This window comes from Eumetopias jubatus, unplaced genomic scaffold, assembly GCF_037043125.1.
Source record: "Eumetopias jubatus isolate StellerSeaLion01/CBP00866 unplaced genomic scaffold, mEumJub1_p1.0 scaffold_11, whole genome shotgun sequence".
In the NCBI taxonomy this organism is placed as follows: Eukaryota; Metazoa; Chordata; class Mammalia; order Carnivora; family Otariidae; genus Eumetopias; species Eumetopias jubatus.
Genome location: NW_028274817.1, coordinates 38,681,228 through 38,695,389, shown reverse-complemented (window position 1 = coordinate 38,695,389; position 14,162 = coordinate 38,681,228). Strand labels below are relative to the sequence as shown.

The following is a 14,162-nucleotide window of genomic DNA, read 5'->3' as shown; positions in this document are numbered from 1 at the left end:
GCTGATCTTTCTGCTCCAGGGTTGGTCTCGGGGTCTTGCTGCCCAATGGATAGCTCTTAACTTCCGTGTCTTCAGACCGTTAGCTGCGTGGTTAAGCCCAGAGAAGGCCTTGACCGAAGTTCTGTTCAACGGTAAGACCTTGAGAAGTCGGGGGTTTACCAAGAACCAAATACGGTGAGATTCTGTGCCTTATACGTGAGGTGCAGTGCGTGTCGGGCCTGCTGGATCTCCAGTTCTTCTTCCCAGGGCTAGAAATTCAGTGCTTTCTCAATCTCTAGAATTTATTCATTTGGAACCAATTTTGCCAAATGCAAACTTTCCCTCTATCAGTAGTAGACACACGTGTGGCATTTAATTTCAGGCCTTCTAATTAAAAACTGGGGAAGATGAATGTGTACAATTGAATGAATTATGCATTCCAGAACGCTCACTGGGTTTTTGTTTTTGTTATTTTGGTGCCTCATCAAATAAGGGAGTTCTTTTACTTCGGGAGAAGCCACATGCTTCTGGAGCTAATAGGGGCCGACGCTCCGGCAGCCGCTGACATGGAGCCTCGGTGCCCTAACCTGCCAACCGTGCAGTTCCCTCAAGTATTGGATCAGTGGCACGGGGCTTGCTGTGTCCGAACATTTTGACTCTACTGTGGGCCCCCTTGGGGAATCCAGTTCCTAGATAATCCCTCAGTCCCTACCTTTGGCCCCTCTGCCTGGGGGAGGGTCAGTATTCAGTTTCCTGTGACACCCAGCAAAGTGCCATAGCACCTCCGAGGCCATCTCGTTTTTGCCTCTAGTGGGAGCGCCCCAAGTGCCCTGGAAGGCAAGTGATTCTCGACTAGGGAACAGCAGCAGGAACAGACGTGGTGCGGTGGGAGGGGGAGGCACCGAAGCCAAATGGGCCTGCACCTGTAAGGGCCAGATGACTGCTGCTGAGCCAAAGGCATCCCCAGCTTCTACTCCACATCCCTCACCTTCCACCCTCCAAGCCAGAGGGGAGATTCCTTCGAACAGCACTAACCTCACCACACTGAGTCCCCAAGCTAATGCCTTTATAAAAGAGTCATTTCAAATTGGGGCTGCTGGTCTCCCTGCCAGATTGGGAATTGAAGCATTTTCTGCTAGAGAGTTCTTTAATTGGACTGTTAATAGTATGTAGCCCTTGACCTGAGGGGTATTAGGATCATGGAAAATGCCTGCAGTTAAAAAAAAGAAAAACCTGCCCCTCTTAGCAATCTTGCCTCCTACCATCTCTTAGTAGCTCTTGGTTGTGGGGGAGGGTAAGCTTCTGGAAAGGAATCTGGTTATTGGAGGCACCTCCCCGAAAACTCTGGAAGTGAGGATGAAGAAAGAAGGTTCTGCACTGCCGCTGGGCCCCCCAAGCGGGCTAAAGACCGCTGAGGGAGTAAATGCCCTATTGGTGAAAACAGCCATTACATTTGGTCAGGAGGGGGAGCCAGCTTCCTACCTTTCAGTTTGCACCCCTAGCCTCCCGCCAGATGCGTCCTCTAGGGATGCCAAACCCCCACCCCCCACCCCTGCCCATCACATGATAACTGAGGTCACCAGAGTCCTCTATACTGCCCTCAATAGCTGCAAATGGGAGAAGGGAGGATTAGAATTAATACAACCACGGGGCAGGAACATACTGGAAGTTAATTCACACCTCATTTTCAGGCCAAGGATTGACCTTGTGCCTGTTAGTCATTTGCTGCCTTTTTTGCCAACTGCTGGCTCTCCCGGAGGGCTGTTCTTACAGGCTCAGCCTTTTGCAAACGATTATCTGAGAGAGCACACCGGGGTATCTCCCCCCGGCCGCCCACCCCCCAGCTGCTTGGAACAGGTGGCTCCTGTCATGACGTCAGGTCATGGTTTCAAGGCAAGAATGCTACAGCTCAGGACTCCCCCCTCCTACTTTATTCCTGCCATGTTTTGAGGCCTGTTTTTCTCCTGCAGATCTTTTTTTCTACTAGTCTTGAGACTCCCTGTTTCAGAGTAAAGGAAATTCTGCCCCGAATCCTGCTGGATAAAGTTCAGTATTCCACAGAGTCTCTGGTAAAGCATTTCTTTTAAGTCCCCTTCTTCAAAGTCTAGGTACTTGTGGGACAACAGCAGGGGGCTGGGATAGCGGCAGGCATATTCAGACCTGGAAGACCTGTGGTCACGATTATCTAGTTCTGCTCTCCAAGGCCCCAAAGATTGCAAAGGGAGAGGGCTTGTGGCAGCTGGACAGATGGCTACCACCCCATCCTTCCCGAGATCGCTTTGTGTCTCAGCACCAAGGGCTCCAAGAAAGAAGACACTTCTTCCTGACCACCATCTTCCATTCTGCCTTGCTCTCCTGCTCACACCCCTGGATGCCCTTAGCCTCTGAGATGCCCAAGTAGTCTTGCCGTGAACTTGGCCTCTTTTGAGAGTGTTCCCTTGTGGGTTTTTTTTTTTTTTGGTTTTGGTTTTGGTTTTTTTTTTTTTTTTTTTGCTTGCAGAGTGACCGGGAAGGAGAGACAGAGGGGCAGGGTAGCTTTTTCCATCGCAGCCCTTGGTCGCCTCACCAGCCCCCCCCCCCGCCCCCTCGCCGAGACTCAGAAACCTGGCTGGCTCCTTGCTCCAGCTTGAGTCCATGTGAGTGTGATCCTCTGTTGCTGGCCTATTGGATGCCCCTCGGCGACAGGCTACTGTCCCTACCCATGCCCTAAGCCACCAGAGTGAGACCCTTCTCCCGTCTTTCCCTTTCCCTGAGCTCTTTCCCCCAAGGTATTCCTCCCAATAGCTCAGCTACCAACTATAAAGTTCCAAATAGAGGGAGGGGAAAGCTCATTTTGCAGTGGGGCAACGGACCTTCATCCCATTCCCCTCCACCCTGCTTTGTGTTTTCAACTGGCCCCATCCTTAGATTTTCCAAGTCCCCACCACCACACTCAGCCCATCCACTCATGCCGCAGCTGGGTCTTGTCGCTTCATCCGTAGTGTTGCCCTGAGCTCACTCACATCTTGTGACTCTGATCCAGGGTTTGGATATAAGGCAAAAGAGGGCAGCCAGGCTTGACCAATACATTTTGCAAGGGCAATACACGGAACAGCGGTTTTCTACCTCTAGCATGGAAGTTAGCCTGGAGCCACACTACCCAACCTCAGTCCTCACCCTCAAAGTTCTTGGGGTAGGGCCTCTGGTGACCCCGTGGATGGGGACTCTGTGGCGCAGGAGGGGCTGCAGCCAGGCAAGGGAGGGAGGGTTGCCCAGCAGGAGTTGAAGCTTGACTGAGGACGCTGCCCTCCTCCCGTCCCTTGGCTGCTGTGGCCGCCTGGCCCACGGGACCCGTCACTGCTGCCCAGCTGCCACTAGGGGGAGCCAAGCAGAGGACGGGACCGGGGGCGGGGCGGGGGGGGGGGGGAGGCTAGCTCCAGCCTTGAGAGGCGTGAGCAGGAGCCTGAGCACCTGCTGGTCCTCCAGGTCCCCTCTTCCCCTTAATACCCCCAGCAGCCAGGGGGACAATACGGTGCCCGATTCCCATTCATTCGGCAGACAGGAAGGTGCGCAAAGTGTAAGTGCGCAGCTCAGTGCCTTTTCACAAACCAAGCGCGGTGCCAGATGCTAGGGACCCAGAAACGAATCCGACAGGGCCCCCCCCCCCCCGAGGCACTCTGGTCTAGAGAGGAAAACAGGGCATTACAATTACGTGTGATGAGGCCTGTGGTGAGGGAAGAGCAAGATTTGATAGGAGCACAGGAGGGGGGGCGCCTCAGCCAATGTTGGGAGTCAGGAAGGCATCCTGGAGAAAATTATTTTGACTTTGGAAGCAGTTGATTAGAAATTCACCAAAGGAGGGATGGGGAGAAGGATCTTTCAGGCAGACAGAATAGCATGTGCTTACATGGGCCCCCTAAAGAATGGGGGGGTGTGTATGTATGTGTTTGAGGGTAGGATGGGGAGCTGTGATGAGGGATGGGGCTGCTGAGACCAGATCTGAAGGATCTTCGAAGTAGAGTGACCACACACCTGTTGTCCCAGTGTATTTATTGATGGCACCACCTTTCGCTCTCAAAAGCGCCCTGGTTCAGATAACAATGTAAGCCTGTTATATGGTTACCCTACTCGTGTTAAGACATACTCTGGTGTTTGAGCTTTATCCTGGGAGCAAAGAGGAGCCACCGAGGGGTTTAAGCAGGGTGCTGACTGGGTCGGAGTCACTCAGTTAAAGTGGCAGAAATGTGAAGAGCGGATTGGGTGGGGGGAGAGGGGAGGAGGGCAGCCAGGGTGAGAGAAGACCCATTTACAGTAGATTCGGGAGGAAAATGCCACAGAACCTGGTGACGTTTGATGTTTGATTGAGGGAGAAGGATGCCCGAGTGCCCGGCAGACGCTGGTACCGTGGAGTATCAGGGATGAGGCTGAAGTTCGGTTGAGGAACTGCTCACACCCAGGTACCCCGCCCGGGGCACCTCGCCAGGAGGGTTCAACGGGCAGCCTTTGCAGCCAGCGGAGAGGAGTCCATCAAAACACTTTTGCCCAGATGCCCTCTCCAGATACTCCTGAAGCCGCGGGGCTGCAAATGAGGCCAGGCTCGAGTATTCTGGGTGTTCGAATCCAAAGGACAAGGAGAAGTTGGGGGAGGTCATGGAACCCGAGGAAAGATGGGCTACACTGGAGAAAGGTAAAAAGGGTTTTAAAATGCACAAGATAAAAGTCTGGGTTATAGGTTATCTACAGGAGGAAAATAAATAGAAGCCAACAGAAGGTTCTGACAGAAAGAGATGGGGGTCTTTTGAAAATTACAGACAGGGGCGCCTGGGTGGCTCAGTCGGTTAAGCATCTGCTTTCGGCTCAGGTCATGATCCCAGGGTCCTGGGATTGAGTCCCACATCGGGCTCCTCTGCCTGCCTCTGTCTCTCTCTCTCTGATAAATAAATAAAATCTTAAAAAAATTTTTTTTTTAGGGGCGCCTGGGTGGCTCAGTTGGTTAAGCAACTGCCTTCGGCTCAGGTCATGATCCTGGAGTCCCAGGATCAAGTCCCGCGTCGGGCTCCCTGCTCCGCGGGGAGTCTGCTTCTCCCTCTGACCCTCTTCCCTCTTGTGCTCTCTATCTCTCATTATCTCTCTCTCAAATAAATAAATAAAATCTTAAAAAAAATTTTTTTTAAAGAAAAAAATTATAGACCGTTCATGGCAGCATTACAGACAATTTGGGAAATGTGCGTGAAAAGCCTTAACTCATGATCTGTCACGTCATCACAGTGAAGATTATTTCAGTGTATTTAGGAGGTATGGCTGAGTGAAGCAAGAGGTAACAGATGCAGGCTAACTGAGGAAGATCTACAATAACCGTTTAACAAGTCCAAGGCCAGACTTGGAAGGCTACATCAGCAACCCAGATAGAGAATGGCAATCAGAGACTCATGGAAGGGGGTGGTGGTGGTGAGGGCTCCAGAGCCTTGTGTCCATGCTGAACAGAGTCCCTATGCTTTTTTTTTTAATTAAAATGTTTATTTTGAGATAATTACAGGTTCATATAGGCAGTTGTAAAAAAACAATAGAGATCCCATATGCCTTTCACCCAGTTTCTCCCAGTGTAACATCTTGCAGAACTGAAGTATAATATACAACTGGAATTGATTCATTGATACAAAGAAGATACAGAGTGCCATCACCACAAGGAGCCCTCCACTGCCTTAAATAACCACAGCCACCTCCTTCCCACCCCGGGGGGGCCCTCATTAACCACTGGCAATTAACTAACCTGTGCTCCATTCCCTGAGATCTTGTCATTTCAAGAATGTTGTAAAAATAGAATCCAACAAGATGTAACCTTTTGGCTTTTTCTTTAAACTCAGCCTTATTCTCTGGAGGTTCATCCAAGTTGTATGTTTCAATAGTTTGTTTCTTTTTCGTGCCATGGTATACTTGTACCAGTTTGTTTAACCATTTACTTAAGGAAGGACATTTGTGTTTCTGGGTTTTGGCTGAGAATAAAACCACTGTTGACATTCATGTATAGGGTGTTGTGTGAATCTAAGTTTTTACTTCTCCGGGATAAAAGCCCAGAAATGCAGTTGCTGAGTTGTATGGTAGTTGCATGTTAAGTTTGTTTGTTTTTTAAAGAGACTCCCAAACTGTTTTCCAGAGTGGTCGTACCATTTTGCATTCCTACCAGCAATATATGAGTGATCCAGTTTTCAAACTGCTATAGAAACATAAAGATGGATGGAAATTAAGATGGACACACTTAACACTTCAGCAAGGCTTGACTGAGGTGAACAGATTTTTCTTTTCCTCATTCTTGAAGCCACCCTCTCCCCTTCGCTTGTTCTTCTGTAGAATCCTTTGTTCCAGGAACTCCTTATTGATACTGACATCTCACTGACTTCAATGTATACTAGGTAACGAGACTGGGATGGCCGGCACCTGTACTAGTCCAGTCATGAGACTACCTTGAAGACATGATCAAACATGGCTCCCAGCATGTACCAGATTCCTATCAAAACCACCCAGATTCTGTATTTTCCTATAAAGCCCCTCAGCCTTTTCCTGCCTGGGTGGGTCTGCAGTTGTGAAGGCATTAGCCTGCTGCAGCCTCCTTTGCCTTGCAAAGTAATAAAACTATTGCTCCTCTTAATTAATTTATTTAATTTTTTGAGAGAGAGACAGCGAGTGAGCAAACGGGGGGTGGAGGGGCAGAGGGAAAGAGAGAGAATTTTAAGCAGGATCCATGCCCGGCATGGAGCCTGCCTTGGGGCTCGATCCCATGACCCTTGAGATCAGTACCCCAGCCAAAATCAAGAGTCAGATGCCCAGTCACCCAGGCACCCCTATCATTCTTCTTTATCCCCAAATTCTGTCTTTGTGTTCTATTTCGGCTCCAGAGCACAGAGATCGGCAAGAGTTTCTCTGCATCCTCACCAGCATTCAGTGTTGTCACTAATTTTTTTTTTTTAATTGTAGCTACTCTGATCGGTGTGTAGTGATGTCTCATTGTGGTTTTCATTTTCATTTCCCTAGTGGCTAATGAGATTGGACATCTTTACACGTGCTTATTTGCCATCCTTCTATCCTCTTTGCTGGGGTGTCCAATCAAGTCTTTCCAAGCTGTTTTAGTTGGCTCCCTCTGACACTGCTCCAGCCCTAGAAGGGGAAATTGGCATCACCCCAGGACTACCAGCTGGGGGTTGAAGTACAGGTCCCACTCAGCGTCTGTTGACAGCCAAATGGGGAGCCTCCTTGTTACTGCAGGGTGGGATTGGGAGTTCCAGCTTCCGCCAGACTTCCATTGATTCCTCCTGGCTGGGAGGGGTAGGAGTTCCTTGTAGCTACTCCCCACATGACCTCCACTGACACCACAAGGTTGGAGAAATGTTGTCTCGCTACTGCTAGGTGATGGTGAAAATCTTCAAGTCTCCACCAGATCTGACGCTACCCAGCCAGGAAGGGTAGATATCACTGCCTAGTGGGGATGGAAGTCCGGGCGCCCCGCATGGTCTCCACTGATACCGCTGGAGGGGAGGAACCTCATTATCATTCAACCAGATGAAAGTCCCACTTCTCTACTTGCTCAGTTTTCTCTGACACCCCTTGGCAGGGGGTGCAGGCGACGGCTTGTGGTGCTCATTACAGCCTGAAGTCGAAGTCTCTGCTCCCTACGTGGCCTTAGCTGGTGGGTGTGGGGCCCCAGTTATTCCTGTGCTGTTTGGATACAGTAGAAAAACTGATATCTAAAATTTTGTTTTCTTAGGCTGCCCCTTTCCTAGAGAGAAATGCCTTTTGCTGGGGTTCTTTTGCCTGTGCCCATTGGCGTTTCCTGGTCATTGGCTTCTTCAGCTTCAAGTCTGGAATATATGAGGCAAAAAGAAAACCCAGAGAACTCACAACCATGTTGTTCCTTGAGTCAGTACCCCTAGCTATGCTGCCTTTTCTCCACCTCTCAGAGTCTTCTATGGTTGTTTCATATCTAATGGCCAGAACTTTCAGTTGTACTTAACAGAAGGAATAGAAAAAGTATGTCTACTTGATCTTCCCAGAGCTTCGTATGTCTTTGAAGAAATCAAAAGTTTTTGTCGTATAATATATAGGGAAGTTAACAATTCACAAGTTTATAGCTCACTGAATTTTCACAAACTGAACGTACCCAGCACCCAGATCTAAAAACAGAACATGGGGGTTGGGGGGGCGCCTGGGTGTCTCAGTCGGTTAAGCGGCTGCCTTCGGCTCAGGTCATGATCCTGTGGTCCTGGGATCGAGCCCCACGTCCGGCTCCCTGCTCAGCGGAGAGCCTGCTTCTCCCTCTCCCTCTGCCTGCCACTCTGCCTACTTGTGCTCTCTATCTCTCTGTCAAATAAATAAATAAAATCTTTTTAAAAAATAAATAAATAAAAACAGAACATGGGGCTCCTGGGTGGCTCGGTCAGTTGAGCACCCGACTCTTGATTTCAGTTCAGGTCATGATCTCCGAGTCATGGGATGGAGCCCCACATGGGGCTCCACGCTCAGTGGGGAGTCTGCTTGAGATTCTCCCTCTCCCGCTGCCCTTCCCCCAACTCGTGCGTGTGCACATGCACACGCACGCTCTCTCTAAAATAAATAAATAAATAAAATCTTAAAAAAAAAAATAGCCAGAACCTGACCAGCACCCTCTTGACTCCTTTCAGCCACTACTCTCCACACTAGAGTAGCTACTACCTCAGTGGTTCTTTTTATTTTTTTTCTTTTTCTTTTTCTTTTTTTGTTTTTTTACGGGTCACTGAGGCCTTTTTATTCTGCACACAAAACCACCCGGGATCTCGCCTGTGGACACCTCAAGATTATAAAGCAGGCAGACGTGGCTCCAGACACTGGGCGGGAAGTGAGGTGAGAAAACAAAGACTTGGGCCAATCACACAGTTACAGAGCTACGGTTTCCAGCAGGGTTCCAGATGGTCAAGTTTGACTTCTGCAGCAGTTCTAAGGAAGCAGTGAGAGCATCACAGGGAGGGGAGAAGGCAGTTAACTAGCAGGGGCCTTGTGGTTCTTACCTGGCTGGCCTAGCAGAAGGGTATCAATAGCTTGAGGTGCAACCTGACAGCCTTAAGTTCTCTCCAGTGTGTGTGTATGTGCACACGTGTGTGTTTGAGTGTGTGTGTGTGCATGTCACAAGCCCTCTTGCGTGTAGGACTGCAGATTCGGGCACACAGCTTTTATCAATCTGACTTCCTTGCCTAGACCCGTGGGTTTGAAAGTTCTTCATAGACCCGGATTCAAATCTGAGTTTTATTATTTTCCAAAAGTTGAGTGTAGTGACTAAGAGAGTGGGCTTCGAAGTCGAACCTGAGTTCAAATCCTAGCTCCGCCACTCCTCAGCTGTGTGGTCAAGAAGGGAGCAGTAATAGTATAGAGCTTGAGGCGGTGGGGTGAGGATGAAATGAAACACCCCCTGGGAAGTGCGTAGAATAGTGCTTGATGCATAACCCAACCCTCCATCAACAGCAGTGTTACTTACCATCATTAGCAGTAGGGCTGTTGTGAATATTGATGCAAATTCTATCAAACACCTGGTACGGTTCCTGGCACTCAGTATGCACGAGTTCGCCTCCTTCCTCCCTGCAGGGAGCAACAGGGAATCAGTACCAACTGCAATTTTGTTCCCATGGGTTGGAGGAAGGGAGGGAGGGAAAAGCTTAAGGGGGGAGAGTAGCTGTGTTGTGCTGTCCTTCCGGGAGTGGGGGGGGGAGCTCCTGAGAATATGCAACATGCTCCCTTTTGACAGACTTCCTTCCCATGCTGAGGAACAAGGTCGGCTCCCACTGCCTCTCTTCATGCCCCTACTGGGGACTCTGTCCATAAAAGCCTGAATGGAGTAGAAAGCAATAGGGAAGGAAAGGCCAGCCTATTTCCGTAGGTTGAGGCTTTCCTGCCTCCCTAGCTTTAACACTGTTCTACTTCCCTCTTAGTCTGGCAGAGTAAAGGCTCTGGAAGGTTCCAGGCTAGCACAACCCCATGTCCTAGCTTGGCCTCTGTGAGTCCTTTTCTCTCTCTGGCAGATAGTACGGGCTTGCTATGGCCAGGCCTGCCTTGGCGAAGGCCCAAGGTGGCTCTCAGTCCCCAATTTGGGTGTTAAGGGGAGAGCTTGTCACTAACTGTCAAAAATGCAGTTTGATATAACCTTCATTTTTAAACCATGCCACTACACATCTCTGAGGAGAGTAAGAAAGAGTATGCTGAAGTTAAACAGAGCTAGGGCGTTCCAGCTCCCCAAAGTTTGGGGGTCGGCTACACTAATAATTGAATGTAATTTATGAACTCCTGATCCACCTTGTTCACTGCAGAGAAATTTGCTACAGCCTCCAGATTTATGGCGTTGCCCTTCTGTCTGCAGACAGCAGAGGGCCTCATTAGCACAAACTCAATGTCATGGGCAAATATATGGGGAGGGAAGTCTGCCAAGGTTCTAGAAGCACAGTAAAACTTTGATTAACAGAAATGTGCAAGAAAATTGGCTGTTCAGCTGAATTCTCTCTCTCTCTCTCAAAAAAAAGAATTTCATGAGTTAATAGGGGCTGAGAAAACCTCATTGTTCCACTCCTTGTAGTTGAATATGCATGCAAAATTCCCACAATGTCTTCACTGCCTCAACTATTAATACGGATCCTAGGTAGGGTTGCCAGCTTTCGAAAATAAAAATACAGACTGTCAAATACAGGACATTATATACTTTAAAAAATAAGACTCTGGGGGTGCCTAGGGTGGCTCAGTCGGTTAAGCATCTGCCTTTGGCTCAGGTCATGATCCCAGAGTCCTGGGATCGAGCCCCCCGCCTCAAGTCGGGCTCCCTGCTCCATGGGGAGTCTGCTTGTCTCTCTCCTCTGCACCCCCTCCCGCCCCTGCTCATGCTCTGTCTCTCACTTTCTCTCTCTCTCAAATAAATAAATAAAAATCCTTAAAAAAAATAAGACTCTGAAAGACTGAGAGAGGAAGGTAGAGTAGCTATAGGGTTCTCATAACCTGAGCAACAACATAGTGGTGAGTCTTCTGGATTTTCTTTCTGCCTTGCATATCCTGGACTGGGCACTGGAGACACAGGGAACCCAGAAAACCAGCTCTACCTGCCCCAAGCCAGCAGAGACCCCATGGGAAGCCAAGATTTCTACCCTTGCTAGGCTGTAAGGATGCGTCCCCAACCTCCCATCAGGGTGGTGTCAGAAAAGGCCTAGCATGGGCCCCTGGGCTTCTGGCACCAGGGGGCCCTCACCCCATATTGTCAGGGGGGTACTCCTGCCCCTCAAAAAGGGGCCTCTTGGGGATCCTGAACTCCCACTCCTGTTCAGCCTCTGGGTGTTACTGGAGCCTGAATGGGAACCCTGGACTTCTACCTCACCTGGCTCATTATGAGACTATGTCTCTCCTCTCCCCGGTGTGGTATCTGAGAAAGCTGGCTGAAATAGAAGCTTTAAACAAGATCCAGAGTCTCATAACACCCCACATGTCCAAGCTGCAATAAAAAATGACTCGTATTTCCAGGAACCAAGAGGATCTCAGGCTCACTGAGAAAAGGCAATCAATAGATGCCAACCCCAGGATGACAGAGATGTTAGAATCATCTGACAAAGATTTTAAAGCAGTCGTCATAAAAATGCTTCAGTGAGCAAATACGAACATGCTTGAAACTAGTAAAAAAATAATAGACCATCTCAGCAAAGAAATAGAAATATAAAAGGACAATTGGAGATTTTAGAACTGAAAAAAAAATTACAATGGCTAGGCTCAACAGCACAGTGGAGGGGCCAGAGGAACGTATCAGTGAGTGCACTTGAAGATAGAACAACAGAGATGACTCATTTGGAACACCAGAGAGAAAATAGATGGAAAGGAAAAAGAATGAAACTTGGGGGCTTGTATGACTCTAACCAAAAAAATCTAACATTCATGACCTCAGAGTTCAAGGAGAGGTGAAAAAGGATGAGGTTTAAAAGGTGCTAGAAGAAATAATGGCTGAAAACTTCCTAAATTTAGCAAAAAAAGAAAAAAACAAAACCAACAGATTGAAGAAGCTGAGTGAGCCCCAAATGGGATAAACCCAAATATAATCCACACTGAAATACATCACGGTCACACTTTTAAAACCTAAAGACAAAGAAAAAAATCCCAAAAGTAGGGAGAGAGAAATGATACTTTACCTATAGGGGAAAAAATTCAAATGACAGCAGATTTCTCATCAGAAACCATGGGGCCAGAAGGAAGTGCTAACAGAAAACTATCAAGCCAGAATCCAATGAAAATACCCTTCAGGCACGAGAGGAGAAATCAAGGCATTCTTTACATGAAGGAAAGCGAAGAATGGTATGTCATCATGGCACCTACTCTGAAAAAGTGGCTAAGGGCAATTCTCTAAACAGAAAGGAATTGACAAAAGAAGGAATCGACTCTTGGAACATCACAAAAGAGGAAAAACACAGTTAGCCAAAATATGGGTAAATACAATAGAAATCCTTCCCCTCCTGAGTTTTCTAGATCGGGTTTGATGTTTGAAGCAAAACTTATAATCCTGTCTGGTGTGGTTCACAACGTATGTAGAATAGTTAAGACAATTATATGCTGGTCGATTATACTTTAATAAAGCTAGAAAAAATTAATGAATAGGATAAATGACGATTATGAATGAGGGAGGGTAAAGGGACATAAAGGGAGATAAAGTTTTTAGGTTTCACTCAAAATGTTAAGACGCAGACATCAGTAGCCCGTGATCAATTATGTACATTTTATATCATGCCCAGAGCAGTCGCTAAAATGTTATACAAAGAGACGCAGCATACCTTGCTTTATTGTGCTTTACGGATGTTTTTAAAAGATTTTATTTATTTATTTGAGAGAGAGAATGAGCAGGGGAAGGGGCAGAGAGAGAAGAAGCAAGCTCCCCACCACGCGGGAGCAGGACCCAAGGCGACGGCAGACGCTTATCCCACAGAGCCACACAGGCGCCCCAGCTTTGTGGATGTTGAAGGTTTATAGAGACTCTACATGAAGCAAGTCTATTGGTACCATTTTCCCAACAGCATTTGGTCATTTCATCTCTGTGTGTCACATTTTGGTAATTCTTGCAATATTTCCAAAAAAATACTTTTTTTTAGACATAATGCTATGGCACACTTAATAGACTACAGTGTGGTGTAAACATAACTTTTATATGCACTGGGAAACCAAAAAAATTCATTTGACTCACTTCATTGTGATAGTCACTTTATTTGCGGTGGTCTGGAACTGAACTCACAATACCTCTGACATATGCCTGTAATTAAAATACAATTCTAAAAATGGTAAAAGCAAAACACAGGCAGTTAGGGAAAAGAAACAAAAACAGAACAAACAGGAAACCAACAATAAAATGGTGGTCTTGATCTCCAGGATAACTAGCAAATAATTACATTTGATGTATATGATCTAAATATACCAGTTAAAAACCTTAGATTGGCATAGCGGATTTAAAGAACATGAAAATTATACATCAAATCGATTTAATGTAAAAAATCATCTAGAGAACAAGCAAGCACAAGCGGGGGGAGCAGCAGTGGGAGAGGGAGAAGCAGGCCCCCTACCAAGCAGGGAGCCCAACATGGGGCTCGATCCCAGGACCCTGGGATCACGACCTGAGCCGAAGGCAGACGCTTCACTGGCTGAGCCACCCAGGTGCCCCCAAAATAAAATATTTTAAAACAATAATCATAAATTTTAAAAAATCTATTTTTTTTGAAACATGGGGAAGCATACCAGATTGATATTAACTAGACTTATTGTGGTGATCATTTTGCAGTATATGCACACGTATTGAATGTTGTGCCCTGGAAACTACTAGAATGTGGGATGCCAATTATATCTCAATTTTTTAAAAGTTAAAAAACATTCCGGACACGCAACTAAATTTGAATTTCAGATACACAAGGACTAATTTGAAAGTGTAAGTATGTCCCATGCAACAGCTATCTGAAATTCCCCACAGCCACCGTTTTCTTACCAGTTTTTTTATTTCTCCTACAAATCAATAACGGGAAGAAAAATAAGCACTTTAACTCATGCATCCCCTCCGAGGAAACGGAGTTGACGGTCCATGAGGTAGATTTCTCTCCCAGGATTATTATGTGGATTAAACGAGCTCACGGAAACCAAAGCCCTTCACACCCAGGAGTTGCTCCAAAAATGTTACTTTCATCCTT

General features: G+C 47.3%; 1 long non-coding RNA gene across 2 annotated transcripts in view; it reads right to left on the bottom strand.

Annotated features, from left to right (window-relative positions):
- Window positions 1-14,162, bottom strand: part of LOC114198336 (uncharacterized) — a 33,110-nt gene that overhangs the window by 2,008 nt on the left and 16,940 nt on the right. For both annotated transcript variants that reach the window (XR_003607088.2, XR_003607089.2), the window contains exon 2: window positions 9,458-9,558. This is a non-coding gene — a long non-coding RNA (uncharacterized LOC114198336). The remainder of the gene's footprint in view (window positions 1-9,457; window positions 9,559-14,162) is intronic.